This window comes from Camelus bactrianus, chromosome 26, assembly GCF_048773025.1.
Source record: "Camelus bactrianus isolate YW-2024 breed Bactrian camel chromosome 26, ASM4877302v1, whole genome shotgun sequence".
NCBI lineage: Eukaryota > Metazoa > Chordata > Mammalia > Artiodactyla > Camelidae > Camelus > Camelus bactrianus.
This window is the reverse complement of record NC_133564.1, coordinates 35,829,537-35,849,198: the sequence shown is the minus strand read 5'-3', so window position 1 is coordinate 35,849,198 and position 19,662 is coordinate 35,829,537. Positions and strand designations below refer to the sequence as shown.

The following is a 19,662-nucleotide window of genomic DNA, read 5'->3' as shown; positions in this document are numbered from 1 at the left end:
TTGCTAATTATCAGAGAAATGCAAATCAAAACTACAATAAGTTATCATCTCACACTAGTCAGAATGGCCACCATTCAAACATCCACAAACCACAAATGCTGGAGAGGCTGTGGAGAAAAGGGAACCCTCCTACATTGTTGGTGGGAATGTAGTTTGGTGCAGCCACTGTGGAAAACAGTATGGTGAGTCCTCAAAAGACTAAAAAAAGACTTATCATTTGATCCAGCAATCCCATTCCTGGGCATATATCCAGAGGGAGCCTTAATTCCAAAATATACCTGCACCCCAATGTTCACAGCAGCATTGCTTACAATGGCCAAGATATAGAAACAAACTAAACACCCACAGACAGATGATTGGATAAAGATGTAGAATTTAGATATAGAAGAATATTACTCAGTCATAACAAAGAAGGAAATAATGACATTTACATCAACATGGATGGACCTGGAGATTATCACACTAAAGTGAAATAACTCAGAGAAAGACAAGTATCATATGATATCACTTGTATGTGGAATTTTTAAAAATGATACAAATGAACTTATTTACAAAACAAAAACACACTCACAGACTTAGAAAACTAACAGGAGTTTGGGATTAACAATTACAAACTACTATATGTAAAATAGACAAACAACAAAGATTCACTGCAGAACACAGGGGAAAATATTCAGTATCTTGCAACCTTTAATGGAAAAGAACCTGAAAAAGAATAGACTATGTATATGTACAACTGAATCACTATGCTGTATACCTGAAACTAACAAAACAGCTGTATATCTGAAACTAACAAAACATTGTAAATCAACCACATTTCAATTAAAGAAAAAGATAAGTTCTAAATACCTTTATTCAAAGAAAATCTTCAACTCTTACCTCTTACGGAAAGTAAAATGGGAAGCTTGAGCAGGACCAAATTATACTGAATGAGAGGTTACATACCTTCTCCAGCACGTGGCCCATGCTACACACACATCGTGTTTTCCTTCAGGTAAGAATGGCCCTTACTGCCCAGGGAGCGAGTCCTCCTTAGACAAGGCCTGTGTGGCAGTGGCCTTCTTGTCACCGCTCCATCTCACCAGGAGGCCAGGATTTTCAGAGCGGAGGGAACACATATCTCATACACTTCAGATCTATTTCCTGAGAAAAACTATGGAAAGACCAAATTCACCTGCAGTGCGGGAAACATGAGCAGGACCCCTTAGCAGACCGACAAGCCCGAAGCAAGATGGCCTGATGTTCACATCAGAACCAGAACAACAACCGTCTGGCCCCAGTTAAACGATCACCATCTCCCCTGCAATGAACGGTTGGTACTCAGTGTCAGGGATGATTCTGTTGAGACTTGAGAGATCAAAAAAGTCAGACCAGGGAATCCGGACCTGGTGGATGTCCAGGCTCTGCCAATGGTAGAGGCGGCCCCAAGGGGGTATCACCAGCACCGATTCCTCCATTTTCAGCAGGGTCTTCAGGAGGAAGGCGATGTGGATACAGACGCTCCTATGGAGACTGAAGCCCTCTGGAGGGTTGACGTCACACAGAAGGTACCTGGCAGGGAGCAAAGGAGAGCGGGTCTTCAGGGCCAAGCCTCTGCACAGGAATCCCGGCTTAGATAGAACAGATACAACGGGAATCCCTGCACAGCCCATGGCCTACAATCCAGACACATTCAGCAGCTTCTGGTTTGTATAGTGGAGGCATTGCCCACCCGTCTCCATGTGGCCAATTACTTCGAGTCCGGGAGCACATGCAGAAGACATCTTGGCATCTGTCTAACAACGCTAAGTACCTGACTAGTACCTGAGCACACGTTCTCCAGGGGCTCTCAAGCTTCTTGGCCTACAGACCCCTGTACACTCTTAATTACTGAGGACTCCAAAAGGCTGCTGTTTATGTGGGTTAAATCTATCAATAGTTCCTGTGTTAGAACTTAAATAAGAACTTTAAAAAATGCTTATGATTTCACTTAAAAATAATAACAACCTACTACATGTTACCATTAATACTCTTAAGCAAAATATAAGTATATTTTTCTAAACAAAAATCATTAATGAGAAGAAGAGCAGTGATTTTAATTTCTGCAAAACTCTTTTGGACTGGTGAGTTCTGAATTCTATCTGCCTCTAAATTCCCTGTTTTGTGATATCACAGACCAGGTTTTCCCTGGAAATCCCCACAGGAAACTCGGGAGTGCAAGAGTGTGCAAAAGGCAGGTGACATACCGGCGTTTCTATGAAAATAGTCTTGCATCTCAGGGGCCTCAGACACACTTTGATAACTGCTGCCCTACCCTAGGCGAGACTCTCCTACACAAGAGCCAGGCAAGGGTCCTGGCTTCTTTAATGAGTTACCGCAGCCACACTCCTCCCTTCTCTGTGTTAATGTTCCCACAACCTCCATTACCGCAGATGAAGATGTAATCCTCAACTGGGGCCTCTAATCCCAGAAGACTGCCAACTTTGAGAGGGAAGGCCCATCTACCATCCCTACACCCCGCACAGTCTATTTTGAGTCAAGCCCTAGATAACTGCTAATCGACAATGACCCTTGTCTTATTCCTGAGTTTTACCGAAGGAGCCAACATCTGGATGGAACTGAAATTTCCCTGCAGATAAACAAGGCTGATAAACCACCCCATTCAAACATCTGATTCTGGGGCTCTTCAAAACCCGGATAAGGCCCCGCTTCATAAAAGTCAGGTCCTCCGCCTGCCCTTCCCGGGGGTTCTGGGAGGCCGCGGCCAAGCAGGGCTACCCGGACTCGCGGTCCCAGCCCCAGTGCCCGAGGGGGAGGAAAGCCCGAGGCTGTGCCCCAGCCCTGTCCTCCCCGCCCCAACCCGCTCCCTGGCACCACAGCGCCTCCCCGGCAGCCACACCAACCCGGATCCCACCCCGGTCCATGTCCACTGGCCCCGCCAACTGCGCGGCCGTACGTTTACCGTCTGTGGGACGCCGCCCCAGACAGGATGTCGGCCGCCGACTGACCAGGCAAGAACTAGTCGCCCAGGCGAGCAAGCCGCCTGCCCCAGCAGCAAGCACCGCCATGGTCCCGGGTAGCTGCACACTTCCGGAGCCCGCTGCCCGCCCCAGAAGCTCACACCGGCCCGCGCAGAGAGCGGCGCATGTAGCCATGGCAACGCCGGGGGGCCCTCCTCTAGCGCTTGCGTCTGTGTCCTCCCGAGGCTAGACGTGAGAGGGCAGAAATTGCGGAGCCAATGGGAGCCAGGGCTCGGCCAGGACGGGGGCTGGGGGGAGGCTTATGGGGCAGCTGGGCGGGGCCGGGGCGGGCGGTGCCGAGCAGACGTCCTCACCTGCAGCTGGCGCCGGCCGGATGCTGGGGCGGTGCTGCCACCAGTGGGCGGGGCTGCGGGGCGGTGGGGCAGCGGGGCGGGGGCACCCTCACCTGTCCATGTGTGTGGCTCAGCCTGGGCTCCGCGGCCTCCCCTTGCACCGGACGTGGACCCAGGCTGCCGTTGGGCAAGATAGAGGACTGAGCCAAGGCACAAACGGCTGGCCAGGTAGGGCACCTGAAGTGCAGATCCTCCAGGCCCGCTGCCGGCCTTGAATTCACGCTGCTGGGCAGTTTCCAAGGAGACGGGATCTGTCCTAAGAGGGGAGATAGGGCAGGGGTGCCAGATGCCGGGTTAGGTGCGGTCTTACAGGCTAGCCACGGTGAGAGTGTTCAGAGAAGCCCCTGTGTTGGCGGGGCTAGGAATTTGGGGTATGGGGTGGGGATTGTGTGTGCCATGCTCTGTGGTCTCCCCAAGAACTCTCACCCCCAAGCAAGGGACCCTGCTCCCTCCACCATTCACTGCACCCCCTGCCTTCCCCAGCACCACTACCCCTGCCCCCAGAGTGTCCCATGACCTCTCCCCACACCGGGCACCGTCCCTGTTACAGGTACTGAGGTCCTGGTGGTTCCAGCCCGAGGGTGGGGGCTGTATCTGACCAGTTAGGATGCCTGGAGCTTTGTATGAAACCTCAGAGCATAATGCAGACGTGCACAGAGGCCCCTCAAACAGGATTCCCTGAATGGCCCTCCCACCACGGACCCACAGCGCAGCTGCCACACCAGGCCAAGCCTGCTGGAAGACCGCTGGTCCCTCTCATCCTGTTCCTGATCAAGAGTGCACTGGCCACACTGCTGGGTATTTAGGGGGCCTTAGAAGAGCAGCTGGTATTTTCATGGGCAAATATTTGCTCTTTTGGGAAGATTTCAGTGCAAAGGGATGTAGGATATGCTTTTTCTGTTGCCCTGAAACTGGTGACTAGGATGCAAACTTAAGTCAAAACAGGTTTTAGAGAGAGCTGCAAAATATCTAACCCAAAGATCACTGTTCCACAGCAAAGGCAACACCACCTGGCTGGTGGGGTCCTTGTCCCTCATTCTGGAGGTTGGGGTTTGCACCCTCCAGCTGGGACAGAGCCCGAAACAGCTCTGAACACGCTCCAACAGGCTTTCCCAGCAAAAACGGCCTTTATTTTGAATCTGGGTGAAGGAACCAGCTGAGACATCTGAGTAAATCTTCCTGGGTGTAACCAGGCCTTTTATGCTGAATGAAAGAGCGGCTCTCCACATGCTAACTTCTTAGAACTGAATGTGTGTCAAAACCTTCATGCATGTATCATGTTGGGAACAGCGTTTCATGGTGAGGGGAACTATATAACTTACATGTGTATGGGGAAGCCCTCACTCCAACCGGCTTTTCCTGCGCACACTGCCTTTATTTCGAAATTGGCTGTTGCTGAGAAATCTTGGTAAGCTTTCCTAGGTGTAACCATGCCCATTATGCTGGACGAATGAGCGGCTCTACACTTGTTCACATCTCAGAAATGAATGTGTGTTGAAGCCGTCATTCATGTAGCGTGTTGGGAACACAGTTTCGTGGTGAGAAGAACTATGTAAATTACATGTCTATGGTGAAGCAATTGCTCGAAATGGGTATTCCAGCACATACTGCCTTTATTTCGAAACTGGCTTCTCAGAAGACCTGTGGTCTCCACTGCAGGTCTGTCTCCAAGCTCTGGGCCAGCATGGTGACTCTGCTCCCCCTGTCTATTCTGGGAGGTCTAGGGGTCCTCCATGGCCCTTCCACCATTGTTTCTTTTGGAAACACCCCACAGATGAAATGGGCCTGAGAACAGGAGAGCTGGATGCCAGCAGCCACTGCCCAGTTTGTGGCTCCTGGGAGGGGCATCTCCTCTCTGTGGGCTCTGATCTCACCTACCCTCTCCCCAACCCCCACCCCTCTCCTCCTGCATTTCCCGATTGATCCCTGGATAATGGTCCATACCAGGAATGACCTGGGAGAGGTTTTATGAGTCTTTAAGGGAAAAAAAAAAGAAATCTTTAAACAAATTACTGAAAGTAACTTCCAGCTTTCCCGGGAAAGCCCTCTTTCCAATGTTTAAGGCTAGTTGACAGGGTGTCAAATTGCCTAACCACTCACATCTGAGCAACTGCTAACTCTTTCCAGTTCCCCGCAGCATCCACCTCTGGCAGCTTGGCCACAAGAGGGCAAGAAAGCTCTTTCCCCATGCCAGCTCCAGCGTGGCTTTGGAGGCAGTGGAGGCTGAGAGAAAGGGCCCCGCCCTGAAATTTGGGGGGCCTCCAGCCACAGCCAGAGGAGCAGGAGTTTTCAGAGTGCCCCAGGAGGGAAACCAGGCAAGGCTGCCTGGCCCAAGTCTTCCCTGCCCAGAGAGCCCCATGAACTGCTTTGGGCCCCACTCCCCATTTGGGCCCCCTGCAAAAAGGTACCACGGGATCCACACCTGAGAAGGCAGAAGGATGGCCCTTTGGCCTGGGGTCCCAGCAGGTGTGTCCTGTGATACCTGTGGCCACATATCTTCCTTGTCTCTCCAGGTCAGTGAAGGGTCTGTGCTGGGCACCTTGGTGCTCAGGAACATGGGAACAACTCTAAACTCAGAAGGACAGAGAGACTCTGCCTGGAAGCAAGGATTCCAGGGAGACGCCTTGCCCAGAACTGGGGGACTGTGTGCTGAGTAGACCCCTGGAGGCAATGTGGGGCTGTGGGGTCCTCATCAGAGAAGGGAGCAGGTGTGCTTTCCGGGGGTGGAGCCCTGCTTTGTCCAGTCATGTCCTTGTGTAAGACTCATTTACAAACACCTTCCAGTCCACCTAGGGGTGGCCTCAGAGTTGCGGGTAGAGGAGGAGAGTGAAGGGTGCAGACTTAGGGCCCCCTGACCCACCCAGGGAGCCAAGGGTCAGTGGGAACATCGTGGGAGTCTAGTGCAGGGGTGGAGGACGAGAACTAAGAACATGCCAAGTCATGCAATAAAGTGACCTGTGATCACGAGACACAGGTGGCTGTACACCAAAGGAGGGAGATAGAAATTTAGACCCAAGCTCTGAGAATCTTGAGAGGGGCTGGAGGGTCCCAGGAGCCCTGAGGAACAGCTCTTCTAGGGGCACAGATATCCCAATAAACACATTTCTCATGGATGCTTTTTGGGGTGCAGAGTGAGTTACCAGGATCCTAAAACTAGTATGGAATCCCACCCCCTTGTTCATCACGATTCCTGGCAATAAATTGCTGTCATTTGTTCCTGGACATGCACAGGGGAGGTGACTGCTGTGGTGGTCACTGCAGGACTAGAATCTTCTGGTGTGGGCTCTGTGACCACAGAAACCCAGGGGGATTTCTTAACGGGAGCACCTGGAGTCCATGCCTGCAAGGACCACCCTCATGGGATGGCCAATGATCCCGTGGTACCCAGGTCACCAAGTGACGAATTTGTGAGGTTGCCTGGGGTAACCTGGGGACATGTAGGTTTCTGTGGTCAGCACGTGGGCCCAGCACTGCGGGATGGTCTGCACAAAGAGGGGCCTGCCCTCCTGATGATGGCTTCTAACACCTGCAGGGAAACTGCTCCCTGGGCGCCTGGAGGTCCATATTGAGAGCGTCCTGCCAGCCATGAGGGATCACCTTCCCCTGATGCAGAGGCAGACCTCTCCCCCTTGAGGCCCAGGGGACACCTGGCTCAGGTCCCAACTGTGTGCCCTGGACACACAGAGCCCCAGATCTCTGGCACAGACTGGGGTGTGGTTGTGTCGGGGCAGAAAAGGCCCAGGTAAGGGGCTCATTCAGGGACAGAGGCCACTCTGCAGGGATACTGGACCTGGCAGCAATACACTGCTTCAGAACTTACCTGGGCTGGGTTTCCAAGCTGTGGGATGGAAGGGCCTCTCCTTCCTGCGGTGCAGTGGGGGGAACTAGATCCATCGTCAATATCAGCCCTGAAAATGGAGGCTGCACTACATCCATTCCTGGAAAGATAAATCAGGCCCCTCCAGTCCAGGTGACTCAGAAAGTCAGTCAGCAATGTTAGGGGCCCCCAGTTTAGGCTTTGAATTAGAGCTGAGCGGCTCAGGAGGCCAGATCCCTGTCCGTGGCTCCAGGAGTAGGCTTTCTGCTGGGGGACAGGATCCTCACAATCACCTGTGTCTTTGTGGGACTTTCCCCTCTGACCAGCTGGGAGGCAGGGTGCAGTTGTGGGAAATGGTGTTTCCATGAGCAGAGGGCCACCAAGTGGTGGGGGCACAGGAGACTGTGAGAATGAGTCCCGCAAAATTTCTGGAATCAAAAAACTGGCAAATGTGAAAAAGTGCATAATTTGTTTTATCGAACAGGCTGCTTATGTACGTTTGGAGGGCCAGGTTCAAAGACTCTGCATCCATCCAGGACAATAGCATCAAGAGAAGAACAGACAGAGCAGAAGGAGATCTGGGGTTTCCCCCAGGAATGAGGTGGAACAGGGATTTCTGCAGATTTGCAAGGCGTCCCCTACCACTGAGCATGGGGTTACAACCCCACGTGACCACCGTCGTGTTTGGCTTGGGCTCTGGATCTGGCCTGCTCATTTATTCTTCCAGCTGAGTTCCAGAAACTCAGAGGGTGGACTTTGAGGGGCTGCGTTTGGAACCTAGTGAGGAGCTGGATGGTCCTTTATATTGAGTCCCTTCAGCCTAATCACCGTAGCTGAATCCCAACACCCCCCAGGCACCCAGGGTGGCTGTGGAGGGAGAGAAAGCCTGGCAGGCGACCTAGGGGTCCCACTGCTCTGTCCCTCCCTTGTCTTCATTCCCTTTCACCCCAGAAGGTGTGATTGTCTCGTGTCATTGTGGCCACCGTAGTGTCCCTCCCAGCAATCTCTCTTCTCCATCAGGTGGGGTTCCCAACCCCACTCAGCCTTCTCTCTGCATGGATGCTGAAGGACCAGGACCACCTGAATTTCTGAGCTTGAGCAGTAAGGTGGAAAAAAAGAAACCAATGGAAACAAAGAAACAAGTTATTGTGGCAAAACTGCCCACCACAGAGAAGCTGCCCTGAGTGGAAGGGAGGGTGTGGGCATGCCCATTTGTTTCCTGTCTCCCAGTGCTCTTAGCTTTCTTATTGCAGACCTGCATGGTTACAACAAAATGATCTGCAAAACTGAAAATATTTACTCTCTCGCTTTTACAGAAAAGGCTGGCCAGCCTCTGGTCCGGTACCAGGCAAGTGATTGGAGTCCCTTTCCAGTTTGGAAACATCTGGGCAGGCCCAGGTTTGCAAAAGTCTTTAAGAGTAGTTACGGAGTTTTGCTTCTAAAATTCTTTACGGCTGTATATACTTCTGAGATGCGGTTGTGCTGTGTAATTCTGAGCCGGGATTTTCTCAAACTGTTTCTCACTTCTTATACCAGACATTCCTAAATTCCAAGGGGAACTGTATATTAAGGAAGCCATGGAATTTAGGAAAAGGATACAGATCTCATTTCCTTTTAAGCATCAGTGTACCTCCATCATGGCATTATTGGTTATGAGTTATTGATAGGGGAATTAAATAGTAAACAGATTAATAGAAAATAGGGGATTTTAGGTACACAGGTTCATCTTTTCAACATTTTTTGTAATATTTGCAGTTTAAGATGGCCATTCCTGAGAAACAGGTAGCCTCTTAGAATGAAATGGCATTTCCTCTGAACCATACTTAATTTTTATTTCGTAGACAGCAGGAAGGGTAATCACACATCACACATTTGGGGACGTCAAAGAGAAAATGTAACTTTCTGGGAGCGCACTCCCCCATCTCCCCCTGCTCTTTTCACTGTCCCATTCTCCCTGGAAGGCTCTTTCTTATCTTCTTCTCATGGCTCCAGTAACTCTTTCTTCCTCCTCATCCCTCAGCTGGTAAGGTTACTTTTCTACTTTGAACAAGCAAACAAGCCAACAGAAGAGAAGTTTCACAAGCAACTCCCAGCACATCCGCTCACCTAGTGTTGTCTGTGACCTCACTCTCGGTGCCCCACCTCTTATTACAGGTGACATCGAAAGCCAATTCCTCGAAAAGTCCCCAGGGCCCCATCCCTCCCATCTTCTCTGGGTTGTCACTCCCAAAACCATCCTCTCTTTCACTACCTCATCTATTTTGTTCTGCTAGTTGGCTCCCATCAGTATATAAACGTCCATCTTCTTAAAAGAAACAAACAGCACTCCTTGACCCTAATTCACCCCCACCAATTGCCACCCTGTGTCTTTGCAGCAAATCTTTAAGGAGTTGTTTAAACTCACTGTCTGCATCTTCTCTTGAGCCATCCCCTTTTACACCCACTCTGGCTCTTCCCCTGATCCCTCGCTCTATGGAAACTGCCCTGTCAAGGCCATCAGTGACCACACGTTGCTAAATATAGCGGTCAATTTTCAGTCCTCATCATGCGTAGACCCTCGGCAGCATTTGACCCAGCTCTTCCATCCCTCCTCCCCCGTGTTCCTGCTTAACTTAAACTCCAGCCCATCGCTCTGTCTGTTTTCTGCTTTTGGTCTACTGGCTGGTCCTTTGCCAATGTCTCCTCTTTTTCCCAAACATACACTGTGGGTGTGCCCCAGGGTTGGCTCCTGGGCCTCTCATCTCTCTCTCTGCTATTCCTTTGGTGGAAGCAACCCAGCCTTGGAAATTGGCATGCCATCAATTTCTCGATTTCTCCAAAACTCCCTGATTTGCCCTTTCCATCTGGACCTTTATCCCTGAGACTCACATTCTTTTTCTTTCATTAATCTTGCTTTCACATTCATACATATGTTCTACTATGTAATTACTTTTCCAAATTTTGTATCAGTAAATATATATATCATGTAAAATGCTCAAATCTGTATTATTTCCACTAAGATGCTTATTCTACCTTAGAACCTTTCTGCATTTCTGTATTTATGTGAAAAAAGCGAATAGCATTTCTACAAGCCTCATAGTTAATCAGTGTGTTTGTTTGGGGCTATTATGTAACATGAAATAATGATATATTAACATAGTCCTTTTTCATTTATTTTTATGTAACACCAAGATGAGGTTTTTGCACTGAACACTGGTTTTATTGAAATTTTACCTACATTATGGACAGTCAGTTTATGTGAAAGCCCTCATTTCTCCCCTTTCTGATATATTTTCCATTTGGCTATATATAACATATACCTTGGCATGAAACAAACTTCCCAAATCATTCACATAATACAATTAATACATTTAAATTATATTTTTTAAATGTTAAAAAGAAAAAGAAAACAGACTCCTCTACCTATTAGGCATTTCTGTGGCAATATGTAATACACACCTTAACCATGACATTGAAGAACTGAGCTGATACCAGCCCCTTTCCACCTGCTCAGCCCCACCTTGTCCCATCCCTTGTGGATGGAGAGGACATCCCTCCCATTGTCCAGGTCCAGATGTTGGAACAATGTTCTTTCTGTCTTTCTCTTACACACACAGACAGCAAATCCAGCTTGTTAGAAAATTCTGGGTATTCTGTCTTCTTAACCACCTGCTCCCTGCTCCCCGCCCTCCTAAGAGCCACCTTCAGCCCTTCCTGGACACCAATAGCCTCCTGTTTCCATCTTTGCTTTCCTACAATCTCTCATCCACACAGAGTCAGAGGGAGCCTGCAAAAGCATACATTGATGGGGTGGGTTTAGTTCAGTGGTAGGGCGCATGCTTAGCATGCAAGAGATCCTGGGTTCAAAAATGATTATAAATCAATAAAAAATGTTAAAAAAAAAAAGAGATCCTGGGTTCAATCCCCAGCACCTTCATTAAAATAAATAAATTACCTCCCACAAAAAAACACAAACACAAAAGCTTAAGTTGGACTATATCACCCCTCCCCTCAAAACTCACTAAACGGGTCATCATTTCATTAGGAGCCAAAGTCGTCACAAAGGCCTCAGGACCCGGCGTGCTCTGCCTCTCTGCCCACACTCTCCCCCTCACTCAGGGGGCCTCTGGCTCCGGTTCTTCCTTCTTCCTCCGGATCTATTCTGCTTCAAGTTCATTACTCCGTGAGATCTGCCAGGATTGCCTTATTCCCTCCTGCCTGCCTCCCACCCCACCGCCATCACCGGAGATTGCTCATATCACTCTTTTTTTTTTTTTAATTTTTCCAAGCTCTTACTACCCCCAACATGCTGCCTGTTTCCTCTACTAAAACTCTGAGCCCCCAGTGATGGGGAGTCATGTCTATTTTGTTGACTGATAAAGCCCGAGAACCTTGTGAATTGGTCTAGTTAGGAGATTCCCGTACGTAGTAGGAGCTTATACACATTTGCTGAATGACTGTAGATGCCCTGGTCCAATCCGATGAAGCACTTCTGTGTCCTGCTCAAAGAATAACTGTCCTTTCCACCTGAGAGGGGGTGACAACTTCCTTGGTGATCAAAGGCAAGATCTTTTTGCTTTATGCTGTTAACCTTAGGCGGGGAGACTGGGGGATCTTCATATATATTTTTAAATTTGGTTCACTCTGCAGTTTGTCTTTGCTCTCTGTATAATTTTGAGAAACTCTTTATGAGTGATCATTCTTCCATCAGATTGAACAGGGTCCAGGGTGAAGGACCAAGCCTGTCCCATCGGCCATCCTATGTGTCATGTCCTGGGACCCAGTGGATGCTCAGCACGTAAGTGAACAGACTGGAGTGAGTGAAGAGATGGGAGCATCTCCTTATTGTGGTGGCTGCTCTCTGTCAGATGCCTTGAGATTTGAGGAAGGGTTTACAAGTGCGGAGAGGGGAGATCAGGTCCTCTGTGCTCTTCCTGAGTGCCCTGGCTTTACCCATTCCCCCAGCCCACTCTGGGCAGCCAAGTTGAGGAGCTGGGCCACCGGATGTTGTGCTGATCAATAATCCACCTTCACCCCAAGTCCGGGGGGTAGGGACCCCTGGTTGTAGTCTCTGGAGTCAGGTCCTTGGAGGAATTCCTCACTGAACTATGTTTTGGACCTTTTATTTTTCTCTATAACCACCAGCTGAAGAAGATTGTCTTAGACACATGGAAGCTGAGGACGCCTACTGTCCCCTCGGAACCCAGGTGGGGCTGGGAGTCTGCTGTTTGTATAGCCGGTGGGCTCGTGTTGCTTTGGGCATCCCTGTGTCTGAATTCCTGCAGTACACTCGGTGGTAAGGAAGGGGTGCCTGGCAGGGAGGGAAGTGGGTCGGGAGACTGCACAGCTGTGGAGATGTTAACCTGGGGTGTGCAGGAGCCTGCTGATGCATGGCATCTCGGTTCAGGGAACTCTTCACCCTCAGAGGGGTTCCCACTCCCGCAGGGGCCATTTGATCAGGGTGCTGGGCTGTCAGGGGACCGCAGGGTTCCCAGTGAGGATTACAGTGCCCTCAGGCAATGGGAAATGAGGGGTCCAGCGGCACTTGAATTAACTGTGCACCCAAACCCAGCCCCCACCTCTTTCAGCCTTTATCCTTATCTGCAAAACTGGAATTTTATTAACCATCCCGCGGGGTCGTTGATGGGCTAGGACAAACTAGACAGTCAAGAGCTGGAATTCCTCTGTCCCCTGATTGTTTTCCTTCTTTCTGACTATTTGCTCTCACAAGCTCAGTCTCTCTGTCTCTCTCTCTTTCACTTCTAACTTTCTCTCATGCTCTGGTTTCATTTGACTTCCAACCACCGCCCCTCACCCTCGCCAATCCCCAGATGAGTGAACTTGATTTCTGTGTGTCAGTTCCAAATTCCCAGGAAAGATGCTCTGTCTCCCTCTGGATCTGTTGTCCAACCCATCAGTTGTGGCCAGATGAGGGAGTCCCTCTGGGACCAGTGGAGGGTCTCCCCCCAGCCCCCCAGCCACCATTTTGGGAGCACATATCTCTCCAAGGAGGAGGTACTGGCTGTGACCTTGTGTCAGTCAGTATGAATTTATGTCTCCTCTTGCCCCTCCTTCATCCTCCTAAACAAAGATGAAAATTAAACACTCCCGGGATTTGTGTCATGGAACACGCAGGGTGGGGGCTAAGGGGGCTGGAATCTCTGCTGCATTTAAGGGACTACAGTGAATCCCCAATGAGAGCCTGCAAAGGGAACACCACCGCCCCCACCTGGCACTTAGGGTGCTGAGTCTGCGTGATGTTGAGCTAGGCTTCTGACCACAGCTCAGGGGTCTGGTCTGACCAGTTAGCCTTTGAAACCAACCAGCTTTGGATTCCTCAATCCCTCCCTGAGGTTTTACCTGAACCACCAGCTTCTGCATCTCTGAAGACAGATGATGAGGACCCTTCACGTAAGCCGTTCGCACAGCCCTGTGCAGGCCTTTGTGCTGCACGGTCTGCCCGGCGAGATAACTGAGGTTGGTATTTTACTGATGTTAGAAATAGTCTGGTTTCCCTATGTACTGTTTCACTGAACAAGCAACAGAAGCCACCTCTCGCTGATAAAAGCAAAAAGGGACTTAATGAGAAGATGCTGGGAGGGTGTATGGATTGGCCAGGACCGGAGCCAACCCAGGAGCTGTAGGAGGTGTTAGGGAGCCCCAGGCACCAGGCCGGGCTGGGTGCTACCGGGCCCCCTGCCACCCCAGAAGGGACCCCTCTCCACCCGACCCTCCACCTCACTCACTGCAGGTTCATATCCCGGCAGGGCCAGGTCACACTGAAGCCACCAGCACACACCTCAATGGGGGAGTTGACACCGTCTCAGCTGAGGGCGTGCCCGGTGTGGGGAGAGGCCCAGTTAGAAGAAGGCGGTTCCCCTACTGTTCCGAGTTAAGGTGCAAGTCAGTGCCCATCACTCAGGAGAGCCAGGCTGGACGGACCTCATTGCGGTGACTAGGCCGTCTGAGTTCACTTAATACTTTCTATGTTTGAAGGCCCTGGAGGGAGAAAAAGTGAAGTTTCTAGAACTTATTTTGTGTTTCCCATGTACCAGGTGCGGTAAGCAAGCCACTTCAGACAAGACCCAGAGCAACCACGTTAATAGGCCACGGAGCAAGTAGTGCAGTCAGGCCTCTGTGGACCCGAAACCCGTGTCCCCATCAGCTCAGTAGTTACCAGTGGAAACTGGGGGGATTTATGGGACTGTGTGCTCCTGTAGGGGCTGGGATGTGTGTGTTTAAATCCACATCTTCAGAAACTCGGCTAGAACCACAGCCACTTATTGCACGGAGGCAGAGGAGGGGAGGATTCCAGACTTTGTTCCAGCTCGTGTGGAGCTCAGAAATTGCTCCTTCTGTCCTGAAAACAACACCAGAGCTGAGGGAGCTGCAATCCCACTGTAATTCTTAGATCCCAGAAAAATGAGGGGAAAATCTGCTCCCAACACAGAGAGGCAGCCAGGCAAGCTTGGCGAGTCACAGCTCCCAGGGCAGAACCCGCTTTTGTAACAACCCCCAGGGCAGGCAGATTTAACAGGTCCCTGAGGCCAGTGGAAGTCTCAGCGTGGGGAAGTCCGAGTGTGACAACTCCAGGGGGCCAGTCAGAGGGGCCCCCTGCTCTTTTTCATGAATTTTACCTCCAGGACCGTGTCCTGTTCTCAGAATGAAGGCCTCAGAGGATAACTCCTCATGCTTCCTGCCTGGAAAGGAGAAAATAACTCTATTGAAATATACCCAAAACATTCTGTTTCATTTGGGGAAGTTGTTTGTTGTTTGTTTGTTTTTTTAATGAGAAATTATTTTACCAGAGCCTAACCAACCTGGGAGAAGGGAAATCCCTTCTGTCTCACCCAAATTGGGGTGGGGGGAAAGAGACACACTTGTGGAGGTCACAGCTCAGGGCATAGGCTCAATGAGAACTAATCACAGGACTACAGATGCCCTGCTCTGTCCTGCTCCCCCAACACCTTACCTCCATGTCAGTAGGGCCCCTGTGTAATAACAGGAATAAAACTAAAAGAAGTAAATGTCTCAGGAGTGTCAAGGGAAAACCCAAAGACAGCGGGGAGATGAAAACAAGGACACACAGGCTGTTTTAGACTCTCACACCAATAGCTGTAGCAAACTACACACAGCCCATCCCAGTAGATAAACAGAAAACCTCACAGAAGAAAGTATTTATTTTGGTTCTCTTACCCAGTGCATTCCATGGTGCATCCTTGCCTAGAATTGAGTGGAAGCAAGTTCATCTCAGAAGGGACATAACTGAAGAGGGATGGCTTTCCAGACTCTGATGGGCAGAGAGAGCAGCAGCCTGGGTGAGAGCATGGTGAGGGGTGGGGTAGGGGGTGGGCTGCCTTCTTCCCCAAATAAGGAAACTTCCTGAGGCCAGCACAGGAGGGAGGGCCATGGGGTGGAAGCAGCCAGACTTCTTCATGAGAACTGATGGGATGCCTCAAAGGGACCATTCAGGTACCAAAACTGGGCCGTGAGGGTGGGAGCCAGTCGGTCTGACTCAAAGCCCAGGACTGAGGTGGGCGTACAGCAGGCCGGTCTTACTTGGCTGGATCAATTTCACTTCTCCGAAGCCCTGTGTAAAACATGAAGCGTGGACGGCCTGGTGAGCACAGCTCTGCCCTCAAGACCTGTTTCAACTCCTCTCTTCCCGGAAAACAGCATCTCTGAGCCTGCCCTTGGTGACCTCAGAGAGATCACCCTAGTGGCCCAGGCTAGTGACCGGGAACATGTACCTTCCTGCAGCCAACCCCAGACGTCCACTGATGCATCATATACTGGCAAAGATGTGAGTTCCTGTGCATTGGTCTAACAGCAGAGACTCTGCCACAGGCCCAAGAGGTGGTGTGTGGGACATGCAGGGGTGCAGGAGTGTAGGCAGTGCAAAAGTGTAACTGGTGAAAGGGGTGCAGGGGCTGTGGAGGGCGCAGGAAGTTCAGGGGATGCGGGGGTGCAGGGGTGCAGAAGTGCAGGCAGTGCAGAAGTGCAGATAGTGGCAGGGGTGCAGAGGTGCAGGGAGTGTAGGGATGCAGGGAGGTGCTCATTCACGTGGCCAGGATTAGAAGGCAAGTGCACATCCTCGCAGTCAGCCTGACCCCGGGAGGCTAGTGCAATCGTTTGGGGAGGCGGAGGCGGCGGTGCGTGGGAGGCTGCCAGGGCAAGCCGGTCGATTTCTTCTCTTCCCTGCAGCTTGGCCTAGGGGGGCCTTGGCCGCTGGAGATTCTCCAGATGTTGGACTCCAGGTAAGCTTGCTCCTGGGAGGTGGGGCGGTTAGGTCAGGGGGCAGCGGCAGCGACAGGGGGGCGGAGCTCGGCTGCCTCTGGCGAACTGGTGGAATAGCTGCCTTCTCCCGGCTGCCGGGCCTGGGAGCGGCCTCTGCTGCCCCTGGTCACCGTACACGCCTGTCCCACTCAGCTTGCTGAGTCGGGACGGTGCCATTAATGTGTGGGGCCCACGGGGTTAGGGGGACTGCCGCGCGGAAACCGGTCAGTTCACTCAGCTCTCCCCCGCGGCGGAGCCAGTGGCAGCTTCTGATGCCGTAGAGGCGGGACGCGGGTCTCCAGGTGAGCTTGCCCCTGGGAGGCGGCGGCGGCGACTGCAGGGGGAGGGGGTCCGTTCCAGGGAGTAGCTCCATTTCTTCTGTCCCGCGCGGCCTGGCCTGAGGGCGACCTCTGCCGCCGGAGATTTGCCTGCGGTCCGACTCCAGGTGAGGTTGCACCTGGGAGATGGGTGCGGTGCAGTCAGGGGGCTGGTAAGGTGGTGGCTGCGGGGATAGGGAGGCTGCCCCGGGGTAGCTTGTGTATTAGCTCCCATGTCAGTGCCGCGTGGCCTGCAGGCGGCATCTGCTGCGCCAGGTCCCCGGACACCCCTGTCCCACTTTGCCTGCTGGGGGCGGGAGGCAGGGTAGTCAGGGTGCACGGGTGGCGGGGGTCGGGGGCCTGCAGCGGGGGAGCGGGCCCATTTGCTCCCATCTTCCCCGCGGCTTGTCCTGGGGGCGGTCTCTGTTGCCCTGGGTTACGGGACACGTGTATCCTAGTCGGCCTGACCCCGGGAGGCGGGCGTGGTACGTTGGGGGTGGTGGCAGCAGCGGCAGGTTTTCCCATGGAGCCGGTCCATTTGCTCCCATTTCCCCCCATTGGTTTGCCCTGAGGGCTGTCTCTGTTGTCCCAAGTTCGCCGGACGTCCATCTCAAGGTCAGCCTGCTCCCTAGAGGAGGCCACCGTGAGGTCAGGGGTCAAGAGAGGTGGCTGCTGCGGGGGTAGGTGGCTGCCTTGGGGAGCTGGTGGATTGGCTCCCGTCTCCCCGATTGCCTGGTGTGGGAGTGGCCTCTCCTCCCCCAGATCACCAGACACACCTGTCCCATTCAACCTGCTGGGGGAGGGGTGCCCTTGGCGGTGCCTTTAAGGTGCGGGGGTGGCGACGGCGGGGGTAGAAGACCTGCAGCGCTGAGCCTGTCAATTTGCTCTCCTCTTCCCCGCTGCCAATCCTGGGGGCGTCCTCTGCTGCCCAAGAAGCCGGATGCTCGTCTCCAGGTCAGCTTGCTCCTGGGAGAAGGGCGCGATGCGGTCGAAGTGCAGAGGCAGCTGCGATGTCCGGCTGCCCCGCCTAATGGGGCCACTTCTTCTCCTCTCCACTGACCTGGCCTGGGGATGGCCTCTCCCGCGCAAGATTCGCCTGACACCCCACACCCGGTCAGGTTGCTCCTGGGAGGTGGGCGCGGTGAGATCAGGTGTTGGAGAGGAGAGAGGGGCTGCCCCTGGCGAGGTGGAGGATAAGCTCCCATCTCTCTGGAGGCCTGACGTGGCCGACCCTCGTTCCCAGGTCACGTTTCTCCGGGCCATATTGCCCCGGGGTTGCGGTAGGGTGAGGGGGCGGCGGGGTGTTGGGGGGGGTATGGAGCCTGCCGCTTGGGAGCTGGTGGTTTAGCTCCCATCTCTTCCGCAGCTTGGCCTGGGGGCAGCCTCTTTTGCCCCAGGTCCCAAAGCACAGTTTCCCTGACAGCTTAGCCACTGGAGGTGGGCAGGATGTGCTGAGGGGGAGGAGGCAGCTGCCAAGGCAGCGACGAAGGGGGCTGTCCCTGGCCAGCTGGTCAATTTGTTCCCATCTCAAACTTTGCTGCCCCAGTTTCGCAGAAAGACCTTCTCCAGTTAATTCTTCTCCTGGGAGGTGGGTGCAGTGCATGCAGCCCAAGGTCTGGGCTCTCCCCTGGGGAGGGGCAGAAACCTCTTGTTCTCCTTTGTCTTTATTCTTCAGCGAAGGGGTTACTTGACCCAATTCTTAATTCTGAGGAAGTGTAGCCTGTGTTACGGAAGAGCTGCTGGACAGTGAGGTTTCTGGGTGGGTTTTCACATCAGCTGATGCTCCAGGCAGGCAGGAAAGCTATTACTCAGAGCTCCTTAGTGTGGAGTTGGGGGATGGCCCCGCCATCCTCACCATGCTTTTTAAAAATGTGTTACTCCTCTCTTTTTCCTAGGTGACATTTTAGGTTATTGGGTCACAGATTGCTGGCACACTCATCCCTGTTCTCAAATATCTTTTAAACTTGGGTGAAGTGATAAGTAGGGGAAGATGATTTACTGAAAGGTAAGAATACTTAAATTTGCATTAAAGCTAAATTCTGTCAATCTTTCTCAAATGATTTTTCTCTGATTCTAAATCCACGACCTAGTGAATGTTGTACTCCTGTGTAAATCATTGATCTTCACATCACATTGGTTGAGTGGTCAGCGAGATTTGTTAATTAGATTATTCCTGAAAGGAAAAGCTCAGGCTTTTGAGAATTCCTTGTCGGATATCACCCAGGCAGTCACAGTAGAAGACAGAGCTGATATAAAAATCCCTCAGCTGCCTGAACTGCAAAGCTTCTGGAATTACTGATCCCTGAAATGCAGGTGACACTTGATGATAATCTGGGGGATGGTTTATATGATCAGATTCTTCCAGTCCTGTAAATGGGTTCCGTGGCCCCAGCCCTGAAAGAACTGGTCTTAGGGGCCATATCATGAGGGGTGGGATGGGAAGGCAAGGTCTAAGAGCTGAAATCACTGAGATTCCACACTCGCTAAACACAGACTCCAGTGCCTAATTGTTGTCAGGTTCTGTTCTGGATTTGAGAGTGTGTTCAGACATGATTCTTGCCCTTCAGGAGACACTGCCTGCGTGGTAATAACCTTTACATAGATCTGGGGAGGATGGCAATTACGTAGATGGGCTGTTACGTTTCTCAGTGTGCCCAGGCTCGCTCTTCCAGGCACTCGTGGGAATAACGAGTCATCTTATTCACTCACTCACTAATTTATTACCATTGAATTGATCATTTGTCCCACAGTAAGTGAAAGAAGGTATCAGGAAGCTGAGTTTTGTCCCCTCTCCTATCACTGATTGTATCTGTCAGTCGGGCACCTTGAGTATGCATTGTGAAATGGTGGTATTTCTTGCCCAATGGGGCTGCACTGTGAGTTTTGAGAATCAGGGGAGTCACGTGGGTAGGACAGCACCC

At 51.8% G+C, this 19,662-nt stretch overlaps 2 long non-coding RNA genes across 2 annotated transcripts; one reads left to right on the top strand and one right to left on the bottom strand.

Moving 5' to 3' along the window:
- Window positions 1–494: 494 nt before the first annotated feature.
- Window positions 495–3,094, bottom strand: LOC141575097 (uncharacterized). The gene is made up of 2 exons (XR_012502432.1): window positions 2,942–3,094; window positions 495–1,551 (listed from the first exon to the last, which is right to left on the bottom strand). It is a non-coding gene; the product is annotated as an uncharacterized LOC141575097 (long non-coding RNA).
- A 290-nt stretch (window positions 3,095–3,384) lies between these two features.
- LOC141575095 (uncharacterized) lies at window positions 3,385–14,643 on the top strand. Its single transcript, XR_012502430.1, has 5 exons — window positions 3,385–3,520; window positions 8,486–8,567; window positions 11,860–11,946; window positions 12,294–12,444; window positions 13,502–14,643. It is a non-coding gene; the product is annotated as an uncharacterized LOC141575095 (long non-coding RNA).
- Window positions 14,644–19,662: the final 5,019 nt, after the last annotated feature.